The 12,193-nt window shown below is 44.3% G+C and overlaps 1 pseudogene; it reads right to left on the bottom strand.

The window, feature by feature from the left end:
• Positions 1-12,193, bottom strand: part of LOC117355289 — a 75,566-nt pseudogene that overhangs the window by 12,218 nt on the left and 51,155 nt on the right.

Consider the following 12,193-nt stretch of genomic DNA (forward strand, 5'->3'; position numbering starts at 1 on the left):
TGGTGGGCCTGCCGGCAGGAGGGAGTTAGCATTCCTCTTGACAGCCATCAGAAAAAGGTATGGGGGATGTTCAAGGGCTGCAGGGGGATCTTGGGGAGTTGGGGTGTTGGGGAGTGTCAGGGTGGAGTTGGTGAGTATTTGAGGGGATTTGGGGGATGATGATCCCAGCGGCAGGAGGGTTTGGGCATACCTCCTGCCAGGGGATGTCTTGGGGATGGCGGAAGGTGGAATTGGGCATTCCTCCAGCCATGGAAATTTGGGGGAGTTGCTTCAGAGGTTCCAGAAGGAGGAAGTGGGCATTCCTCGGGTGGGGGGGGGGAAACGGTCAGGTTCCCTGGTACAGCCGCTAAACTGACCGCGGCATGGAAATTCCCTTGTCACGATCAGTTCAATGGCTGAGTCTATTTGATTGGCTGGTTAGACAGTGGTAGGACGCCTACCGCAGCCTACAATTGGGACACCATTCATAGAATTTGCCCCTTGGTGTCTTTTGGTTTGCCATTAATAGCGTGTCCTCTTTGCAAATACTGCACACGTGACCCACTGGAACACCATCGGAAATAGTTCCCCTTTTTTTCACCAGTGTGCCACATTTACAAATAGTTCACACTCTTGGTGATATTTGCCCTTGAAACAAAAATGAAGAGGAACTAAAATAAAAGAAGAAATGAAACTAAACAAAATGTTTGGACTAGCCATCCCTAGGACTTAATGCTTTCATACATTCAACTCCACGTAAAAGGATTCCCTTCTGCATGCGTTCTCTGCTGTATTTCAGCTTCACTTTTCATTTGGAGCCTTTTCTACACTGACAACACAAAAAGGGTCTCACCCTGGGGTGGATTCTCTTGGGCAATAAGAAATGATATATCTTACCAAGGCTTTTTCCAACGGTGTCTTGCAGAATGGATTTCTTCCCTTTCCTCTTTCCCCGATGGAGCTGAAAAGCCATTTGGTCGCTGTTTTTACTTCGTAAGGGTTTCTCTTCTCTCGGGTGTCTCTGGAGCTCAGGGATGTTTGTGAGTTCCCCGTCACTTTTCTCACCCTCAGTGACTGCATCTAGAGAGTCTCTTGCAGGGTCTCTCTGCTTCTTCTCCGATTCCTGTTGATAATTCCTTGTGTTTTGACTCTCATTCCTCTGGGAAATATTCTCACCAACATTTCCTGGTTGTCTTGAGATGGGTTCAATTTCTAAAAGCCATTTTTTTTTATTCTCCTCCCTCTTCGTCTCCTGCATTGCCTCAGTATCTGCTGGATAGAAACAAAAGACGGTAATCGTGCATTAGGAACTATGGAACGCTATTAATGTCAAGAAACAAAGTTTTCTGGGCTCACATGACTAGATAGGATTTCTGAGATTAAGAAAATTCTACAAATTAGCACATAAGTCTTCAAACCTCTCTCTTTTTTTAAATTAGGTTATGGAACTAATTTTTCAAACAGCAATAAAGCTAAAGGGAAATTAAACAATTTAATTAACGAATTAACAGCAGGAAATATAGCCCACATCAAAACAGGAACTCTCCCACCCACAACTACATTCAAAATCTTGTTCCCGCCTTCAACCACCTCTGATCGCATGTTCCCTCTCTCACGGAAAATTCTAGAGCTGCCTAGGATCCAAAAATACATAAACCTTTTGTTTTATAAGCAAGTCCAATAGTTACAAAAGAATTCCAGAAAGAAGATGCTCCCAAAGAAAGAGCAAGAAAAGATTTAAACCTAAGCATGTTATTGTCAGTCTGGATTTTTTTAATCATTTTGATGGAGACTTCAGTAGATGGAACCTAAGCACAGTACCGGGCAGAACTTTGGGTTTTGGCCCAAATAGCTAAGAAGAAGAAATATTTAAATTAAATCAGTAATTTAAAGAGATGGTAAGGTTAGACAGACTGGATGGACCATTCGGGTCTTTATCAGCCGTCATCTACTATCTTACCATGTTAATATTTATTTATTACCGTATTTCTCACTCTATCTTTCGTGAGAACTGGGACAGCCATTCACAGAGCGGCGCGGGACAAGGCAGGAAGCAAAAAACTCACACCTGCCTGCTTCCCACTGCCGTTCGGGGGAGAAAGGAGAGAAGGACAGGAGGCTGTAAGGCTGGACCGCCATTCAAGGAGTGGCATGGCAGGAAGCGAAAAAATTGCGCCTGCCTTCTTGCCGCTACGACTCTGCTTGCCACTGGGTAGAAAGTCAGATGGAAAGGCAGGAGGCTGTAAGCTCCTGCCCTACAGCGCTGGACTGCCAGACAGCTGGAGAAATTAAGGTAAGGGGTGCCTGCCTGCCCTGCCACTAGGCTTGCCTGTCCTGCCCTGTCCCCGCCTACCATTAGACCACCAGAGGGGGGAATGGTACAGAGCCTGGCAGGGAGGGGGACAGGGTGTAGAGCCTGACAAGGAGTGTGGGGTTGGGTGCAGAGCCTGGCAGGGAGAATTTGGTTCAGAATGTTTTTTTCTTGTTTTCCTCCTCTAAATCTTGGGTGCGTCTTATGGTCAGGTGCGTCTTATGCAGTGAAAAATACGGTAATTATACTTGATATATTGCCCTTCTATTAGGGACTAAACAGCACAGTTTACAATAATAATTTACCCCAATATAATCAATCACACAAAAGACAAAACAACGATACAGGAATCAGTAGGGTTGATCCCATAGCTATGTATAAAAGTCTACCGTAATATCGGAGCCCCAAAAATGCTAAAGAATAAAAGTGAGATCAATCTAGATGGGATTCTAACCGTAAATGTTGGGGCAGAGAATTCCACATGGCTGGTGCCCTATAAAGGAAAGCGGATTCTCTAGTAGGATCCGATTTTGCTCAAGACACAGATAGGATAAGTTCTGGTTCAAAGATCCTAAATGGTAAGGGATTATCAATAAATTACCCAAGAAACCTCAGTAAAAGGCTCTGTGTGTCAGAACCAACATCTTAAATGTGGCTTGATAAAAATATGGTAACCAATGGACTCCCTTCAGGAGTGGAGAAACATGGTAAAGTCTCCCATAAAAGTCTTAATAGCTGTATTTTGAATGTTTTGGAGGCAGTTAATAGTATATTTGGATAGCTCAACAAAGAAGGAGCTTCAATAATCAAGTCAACTCAAGACAAAACCATGAACCAACTTGTATAACGAAGACTTGTCAAGGGCCATAATTCCCCAAAATACCTCTGAACTACTGATTATTCCTGGCGGAATTCTGAACAAAACATTTCAAAATTCTGCAAGTTTGACAACATTTAACCATATTTGTACTTAATTATCCAGAATTTCAGTACATTTCCGTATTTTTATTAAATTCCACTAGCGAAAACAAGGGTTCTTCAAGTTTTTCTCACTTAGTGACTTTCTTCTAGAAGCACAACTTTGTAAAAGCCCAACTTAGTGAAGTTTGGTTGATTTGTTTTCATAGTACTTCACATTGCCTTTATATTGTCGAAAAACATATCTGAAAGCTGAAATATTTCAATAGATTCAGAATTTAAAAAACCTTTTTTCTCTCTTTTGTTGTCTGAGCAGCTTATTTCTCCATTCTCTCAGGTCCCAGAGTCCCTTTTCTGCTTTTCTTCTTCCTAGGATCGTCTGTCCATTTTACATTTTGTCTCTATGTGTCCTGTCCAGCATCTGTCCCTCCTGTTTCTATCCTGAGCTTCTGCCCTCTGTGTCCCTCTCCATTCCCCTGCATCCATTATCCCTCTGTCAGAATCAATGTCCCTGTGTCTAGCAGTCCTTTCATGCCTCTGTCGCTCCCCTTCAAGCATTCTTCTCCATGTCTGTCCCTCTTTCTGCCCAGCATTGCTTCAGTGTCCCTGTCTCTATGCTCAGTCCCCATCTAGGATCTCTTCTCTATGTTTCTGTGCCTCTCATTTAGCAGGATCTTCCACCCCTCAGCCAGCCTCTCTCCCCTATCCCCTCTCAAGCCAAAATCTCTCTCTCTATCCCTGAACCCACGCAGCCAGCATCTCATGCTATCTCTCTCCCCAGCCAGCATCTCTCATGCACCCCCACCAGCCAACATCTCTCACTTTCTCCCCATTGTCCACTACCACAGCCACGCAGATTCCACTCAATAGCAGCCTCCCACCAGCTCTGCAGGTTTTCCTCTACTATGGTTCTGGCAAAGAAAGAGGAAGTGACATTATTGAAGATGGGACTGCGGTAGAGGGAAGCCTGCAAACTGGCTGCTCGAAGTGATTCAGAGAGGGAGTGATTCAGAGAGGGAGTGCAACCCGATACTAAATTCTATGCCAACTTCAGGTAATTATGCGTCCCTGGAGAATTCTGCGCTAAGTTATGTTCTTAGAGGTGGAGCACAGCCATTGGGATACAACCCACATGTCTAGAATAGCTCGCACTGGAACATGTATTCTGCCTGTTCAGCAGGATATAATTTCTCACAAGCCCAATTCACCTTCCTTGGGAGCTGCTTCTCTGTTAAGCAGGAGACAGGACTGAGGTGCTCAACCGTGAAGACACAGAATGGGAAGAATTAGAGATTCAAGGTCTGCAGCTCACGAAAGCTCTAGAAACTTCTGTGGCTTTGTAAACTCTTTCCAATGCTGGGCTCCATCAGTTGACATCATCCACTTGGGAGGACATATATACTGCTCTCCGTACAGATAAGTCATTTGTTTTACTATCTAAGACCTCCTTATACTGCAGAGTAGTTATTGCTCACCAGTACACTGAAATACCTCCTCTTACTCTGTATTGTAGTTATTACTATAGCCCATATCATTCTGTAGAGTATCTGTTACTCACCCGTGTCTGAATGTCTAACATCTCTCTCTCCTGAATCCTGGGGATCCTGGATATGTGTCTCTCCATCTTGTTTAATCCACGATAACAGATCAGGACTTATCCTTACAGAGCCTGTTTCCAGGAATAAACATGAAAACTCAGTTATACTTCCCTTTTGTTCAAAAATAAATATGCAAACCAAGAAGAAGAGGACTTCCTTATTGTATAATCATCCTACCCAGAATGACATATGGGTCTAATATGGATGTTTCCAAGACTACCACAGGCTAACTTGAGTGGGTCTATCTTCATTATTAGCTGCTCCCAAATAGAACAAAATAAGCTACTATCTTTTCCTAAACAGTAGATTTACTTGCGGTAAGAGACAGGCGTATCATAATTAAGAACATAAGAAGTTGCCTCCACTGGGTCAGACCAGAAGTCCATCGTGCCCAGCAGTCTGCACACATGGCGGCCCATCAGATCCATGACCTGTTAGGTGGTCCCTAACTTTTCCTATAACCCATTTCTACTTCTATCTGTACCCCTCAATCCCCTTATCCTTCAGGAATTTCTCTAAACCTTCCTTGAACCCCCGTAGCATGCTCTGCCCTATCACAACCTCCGGGAGCGCGTTCCATGTGTCCACCACCCTCTGAGTAAAGAAGAACTTCCTAGCATTTGTTCTAAACCTGTCTCCTTTCAATTTTTCGAGTGCCCCCTTGTACTTGTGATTCCCCAAAGTCTGAAGAATCTGTCCCTGTCTACCTTCTCTATACCTTTCAGGGTTTTGAAGGTTTCTATCATGTCTCCTCTAAGTCTCCGCTTTTCCAGGGAGAATAGCCCCAGCTTTTCCAACCTGTCAGCGTATGAAAAGTTTTCCATACCTATTACCATTTTAGTCGCCCTTCTCTGGACTCCCTCAAGTATCGCCATATCCTTTTTGAGGTATGGCGACCAGTACTGGACGCAGTACTCCAGATGCGGGTGCACCATTGCACGATACAGTGGCATGATGACTTCCTTCGTCCTGGTCGTGATACCCTTTTTGATGATACCCAACATTCTGTTTGCTTTCTTTGAGGCTGTCGCACATTGTGCCGATTATTTCATTGTTGTATCCACCAACACACCCAGGTCTCTTTCAAGGTTACTTACCCCTAGCAATGATCCCCCCCATTTTGTAGCTGAACATCGGGTTCTTTTTCCCTACATGCATGACCTTGCATTTTTCTATATTAAAACTCATTTGCCATTTTTTTGCCCACTCTTCCAGTCTCGTTAGGTCCCTTTGCAGGTCTTCACAGTCTTGTGGTTCTAACCCTGCTGCAGAGTTTGGTGTCATCTGCAAATTTAATAACCTCACATTTCGCCCCCATCTCCAGGTCGTCTATAAATATATTGAACAGGAGCGGTCCCAGCACCGACCCCTGCAGAACTCCGCTTGTGACCCATTGCCATTCTGAGTATTGGTCCTTTACTCCAACCCACTGTTTCCTGCCTGACAGCCAGTGTTTAATCCATTGGTAGACATCCCCTTTCACCCCGTGGTTCCACAGCTTCTTAAGCAGCCGTTTGTGGGGTACCTTGTTGAAGGCTTTTTGGAAGTCAAGGTAAATGATGTCTATGGATACCCCTTTGTCCCTCTGGCTGTTTATCCCTTCAAAGAAGTGCAGTAAATTCGTGAGGCACGACCTTCCCTTGCAGAAGCTGTGCTGGCTCGCCCTCAGCTGTCCATTTTTTTCTATGTGCTCACAGATGCTGTCCTTAACCAGTGTTTCCATCATCTTACCCGGAACCGAAGTCAAGCTCACCGGCCTGTAGTTTCCCGGGTCACCCCTCGATCCTTTCTTAAAGATAGGCGTGACATTTGCTATTTTCCAGTCCTCCGGGACTGGATAGGTTACATATTTGCTGGAGAGTTTCCGCTATTTCGTTTCTCAGTTCTTTTAGTACCCTTGGGTGGATTCCGTCCGGGCCTGGTGATTTGTCGCTCTTCAATCTGTCTATCTGTAGGAGGACATCCTCTTGGCTTACCTCTATTTGCTCAAGCTTTTCATCCTGATCCCCACTTATGATCTCCTCAGGTTCTGAAACATTGGATGTGTCCTCGCTCGTGAAGACCAACGCGAAGAACTGGTTCAACCTGTCAGCTACCTCTTTTTCCTCCTTTACCACTCCCTTTCTGTCTCCATCATCCAAAGGTCCCACTTCCTCCCTCGACGGTTGTTTCCCCTTCACGTACCTGAAGAACGGTTTGAAGTTTCGTGCTTCCCCATCCAGCCTCTCTTCATATTCTCTTTTTGCTTTCCTAACCGCTCGGTGACATTCCTTTTGGTGTTTTTTTGTTCCTTCTGGTTGTCCTCAGTTTGGTCCTTTTTCCATTTTCTGAATGATCTTTTCTTGTCACTTATCGCCTTCTTCACTGCATTTATTATCCACATCGGGTTTTTTGTTTGATTCTTTTTCTGGGGACGTACAGGTTTTTTTGCTTTGCGCACCGTGTCCTTAAGTAGGGACCAGGCTTTCTCTACGGTCTCCATCTTCCCTGAGCTGCCTCTGAGTTTCTTTCCCACCATTTTTCTCATAGCATCGTAGTTCCCTTTGCTGAAATTGAGCGCTGTCGTTGTAGTTCTCTTCACTTTTGACGTTCCTACTTCTAATTTGCACTGGATCATGTTGTAATCGCTGCTTCCTAGTGGCCCTATTACTACCACCTCCTTTGCGGATCCCCCTAGCCCGTTGAGGATTAGGTCGAGAGTGTCATTTCCTCGCGTTGGTTCCATGACCAGCTGTTCCATGAATTTTGTTTCCCTCGCGCAGTTGGAGTGTCCAATACTCCAGTCTATCCCAGGGTAGTTGAAATGCCCCATCACCACCACACTTCCGCTTTTGCATTCCTGCCTCAATTCTGCTTCCAGGTCTTAGTCGTTTGCTTCTGGTTGTCCAGGTGGGCGATAGTACAGTCCCAATTTTATGTCAGCTCTATTTCTTCCTGGTAACTTAACCCATAGTGATTTCAAGCCATCCACCCTTACTGCTGTTTCCATCTTCGTCGAGTGAATGGAGTACTTTATATATAATGCTATTCCTCAACCCTTCTTGCACGTCCTGTCTCTCCTATAGAGTTTGGACCCTGGTAGGACCACATCCTATTTGTTGTCTTCAGACCACCATGTTTCTGTGACTCCAATTATGTCTAGGTCCTCTATGACTTCTAGCTCTCCCATTTTGGCTCTTAGACTCCTTGCATTGGTGTAAAAGCAATTTAAGTCCCGGTTGTTTACTTTCCTTGCTGGTTTTCCTCGTGGTTTGTTACTACTGTGGGTGATCAGATCATAGGACCTCTTGTAATTGCTATATTATTTCAGGTCCACATCCTGACTCCAAATTTTAATCACCTACACCTGTCCCATCCTACCTGCCTCACCTATTTTGTGTAAAGAACTACAGAACCACATCTGCAGGTGTATGCTTCATGAGCTATATCATTGAAATATATTGGGTAATAATGAAAAAAAATCAAAATACCACTAATCATGAAAGTGGTAAATACAAACCCTCAGATCTTGGAAAGCAACATTTATCTCAAATGGTGTAACCCATGAACCAGCGCTGGTTGAGAATATACAATTCCCAACGCCTTTCTGACAGGAGAAACAGGCGTTTCAATCTGTCCAAAGCAGATCTTCCTCAGGGGGTAATAATCTTCCTCATTAAATTCTTATTTCAAAACATTACCGTTGTGGTCTAACGGCAAACGCAGCAGCGCAATGTAGTTGCTTTGAAAAACTGCTAATGAAAGAAAATCATCTCTCATTACAAGACTGCCCACCACTGAAAGATCACTTGGACACACAAAGTCAGAGGCGTGAAGAAAGTACAAGAAATTTATTACGGTATACCGGACTCTAGTGCAGTTAATAGCCTGCCTACTAGAGTGTCAGAAACAGGAAATACACGGACTTTTATGCCCTTCTCGCAAACTAATATATGCAAAAACTACAATTTTCATTTGTTACTTCTATAACTTTCTACAATTATTATTGGTCCTAAGTCAGCACTTATGATAGGTTCAGGGGTACAACTTATAGTCCTATAGGAAACTAGCTCATTTCTCTGCTTATCTAAATCTTACAGGTCTAAATGCTACATGTACAGAAGGGCAGGGCACATCATGCCTCAAACTCTTATCTATTCAGCTTACAATGTGGTAAGGTAGGGACATACATTTTAGGCAGATGAAGTCAATAGATTGTAAACTTTCTTCAGCTATGTAGACCAGAGCAATATTTTAAACAACAGTTAACCATTTCATGACCCTACATTCCCCCCTTTCAGGCTGGCGTACCTAAGGAGCCAAGCCTGACAAAATAAAGTTAGGGGTCAGGAAAGTCGGGGTCCCCAGTGGGTAAGGGACGATACTGGGAGAGGGCAAGGGCCAATTCAGCAGTGGAACGGTTGACAGCAGAGTCCATAGTTCAGTGGAGCAGCTTTATGGCTATGGGGACCATACAGGGCAGGCAGCAAAGGAGCAGAGAAGACAGGGCGGCAACCAGCAAGATGATCTTCAGTGCTGAACCAGAGGGCAACCAGGAGCCGAAGGTACCAGAGATCCAGTCTGCAGTAAGGTCATGCCAGGTCTGGTCAGGAACATGAGCCAGTTTGGTGATACGATCTACATCGTCCTCAATCATTTTACTCAAGTTCAAGGCAGCAGTTGAAGAGGTTGAATTTACCACAGACATCACCTTCTGTCTAGAACTAGGCAGTTCTGATAGATAGCAGTGTGCATTTTAGCATTCGCTCTGACAATGGTACTCAAAGCTCAGGTGGTCTCATTAGTTATCAGTTCGAATATAGCTTGTAGACAAATAATGCAGTTCAGCATATAGATTGGGGTCCGATAGCCCCAGGTGCCATCTTCGGTCCATGTGGCAGGTCCATAAGCAGCAATGATCCATTTTGCAAGACAGTCATCACCCCATTCACCTATTTTAAGGGAATTGGTGGAAGTAGACCGCTTTTGGCGACCTTTGGTGTTGAATACAGGGGCTCCCCATGTGTTCACCATCGGCTAGCGGTAACAGGAAGAAGCTGGGACGGATCATACAAAGCACACATGTACCAGTCTAGTTAGCAGGCAACCAAGAGTAGGCAAACAGATCACAGAGCCAGTATCAACTATCAGGAGCTGACCATCATTCATAGGAAGTTCCATTAAGCAGTGTCTGAAGGGCGCTGAAGACAGTGGGAAGCAACAATGCAGATTTGCAAGGCCCATCGTGAAGGTCGTGGACCTGACGTAAAAGTGAGGGTCTGTGAAGTCAGGTTTAACATGTCCAGCTGCATTGCCTCCCACAGCCACTGTTCTCCCATATCAGTCCCTCCTCATACAAAACAATTGCTAACATTAAGAGTCTGACCTATAGTTTCAGCAAACTGTATAAACAGATTTCTAGTGATTACAGGATATTAGTATCTACTTTCATAATTTCATAAAACTGGGGAAACACCACAGAGTGATGGACAGAAGCACATGAGTGGGATACAATTCGGACATATACAACAGTACCTGGGTCTCACCTTTTACCATCAATATACAATGCCATGCAGTCTCTGGCCTTCTGGACTTGGACATTGGCATTCCAGTTATATGGGTCAGTGGTAGTGAAAACCATGGGATTACAGTAGCCTGTAGTACACAAGGGGCTGGAGCTAGTAAGGGAGGCAGACGGGGTGTTAGGGGGATATTTGTGTGGGTTATTGTAGGTGGCCCACAAGACACTTTCTCATAAAGGACAGGCTCCACCATTAGTGAAGGTTTCCTCATAGGGGCAGTTCTTAAAGGCATCAGGTTATACAGACATATATACTTAGCACATTTGGTATAATAACACAGTTAATCTAGGGAGCCACACAAAACTGTATTAGGGGTAGTACCATGACCTTGAGAAACATCAAATAACACACATGTATCACAATACAAAGACACCGGGCGAGTGGGGTCTACAATAAGAGTCTAGTTGATAAGTGGACCCTCAATATTATCAATGCAGATTTCCGCCCACTTTTAAACTTCATCACCAGTAGGTTGGAAACAGAAAATACCCTCAAATGTTTGACACTTTCTGTACTTAACTCCTTCTTGCAAACAAACATCAGGCAAAGGCTAGGGGCACTTATTAAGTACAAAATACAGAAGAAAGAAGCATAAGTAAGGGCAACACAAATATCATATATATATATATATACTAACATAGGAAGCTCATTTTTCTTTCAGGTACAACTTAGAAAACTTCAAACAGTTATACTCAAGACACTTGCTAAAGGCAGTGGTGAACCACAGGCAGTCAATTAAACTCAAACACTTATAAAGAATTATATTCAGAACTTTTGAGGTCTTAGAAAGCTTCAGCTGAAGATCCGTTTTGTAGTGGAACCAAGTTTCATGTCTGGACACCTTGACAACTGTAAGAGAAGAAATTAGGACAGTAAAAGGACCTATCCACCTAGGTTTCAGGGGGTCTGACTTCCAAGTTTTAGCCATACTGTATTTCCAGGGACATACCCATGGACTTGTGTAGCTATCGATAGTGGGGCCCTTTCCAGGACCCATTTGTGGAGCTCTTGATGGGCCTTAGCTAAAGATTGGACCTGACTCTGGAGGATATCTGATCCCAGAGTAGCAAAGGAACCAGGATCTGGGTTCACAATGGGTGGAACAGAAGGCAGCAGGACAGGCCAGGACAGATTAGTTTCTTCAATTCATTTCATGAGAAGGGTCTTAAGAGTTCTGTTCATTCTTTCGACCTAAGCAGCATATAATTTCTATTCAATTTGGAGGGCCTGAGCAATTTTTTGGACATAGAAACATAGAAAAATGACGGCAGAAAAGGGCCAAAGCCCATCAAGTCTGCCCACTCCAGTGACCCTTCCCCCATGAGTTTGCTCACCAACCTCCTGCCCTTACCTCATTAGAGATCCCACATGAATATCCCATTTATTTTTGAAATCTGCCACGCTGTTGGCCTCAATCACCTGCCGTGGGAGTTCATTCCAATGATCGACCACCCTCTCAGTGAAGAAATACTTTCTGGAGTCCCCATGAAATTTCCCTCCCCTGATTTTCAGCGGATGCCCTCTGGTGGACGAAGGTCCCATAAGACGAAAGATATCCTCTTCCACCTCGATACGACCCGTGATATATTTAAATGTCTCAATCATGTCTCCTCTCTCTCTTCGTTCTTCAAGTGAGTACAGCTGCAATTTATTCAGCCTTACTTCATACGGAAGATCCTTGAGACCCAAGACCATCCTGGTGGCCATCCGCTGAACTGACTCAACTCTCAGCACATCTTTCTGGTAATGTGGTCTCCAGAATTGAACACAATATTCCAAATGAGGTCTCACCATGGACCTGTACAGTGGCATTATGACCTCTGGCA

This window comes from Geotrypetes seraphini, chromosome 2, assembly GCF_902459505.1.
Source record: "Geotrypetes seraphini chromosome 2, aGeoSer1.1, whole genome shotgun sequence".
Taxonomy (NCBI): domain Eukaryota; kingdom Metazoa; phylum Chordata; class Amphibia; order Gymnophiona; family Dermophiidae; genus Geotrypetes; species Geotrypetes seraphini.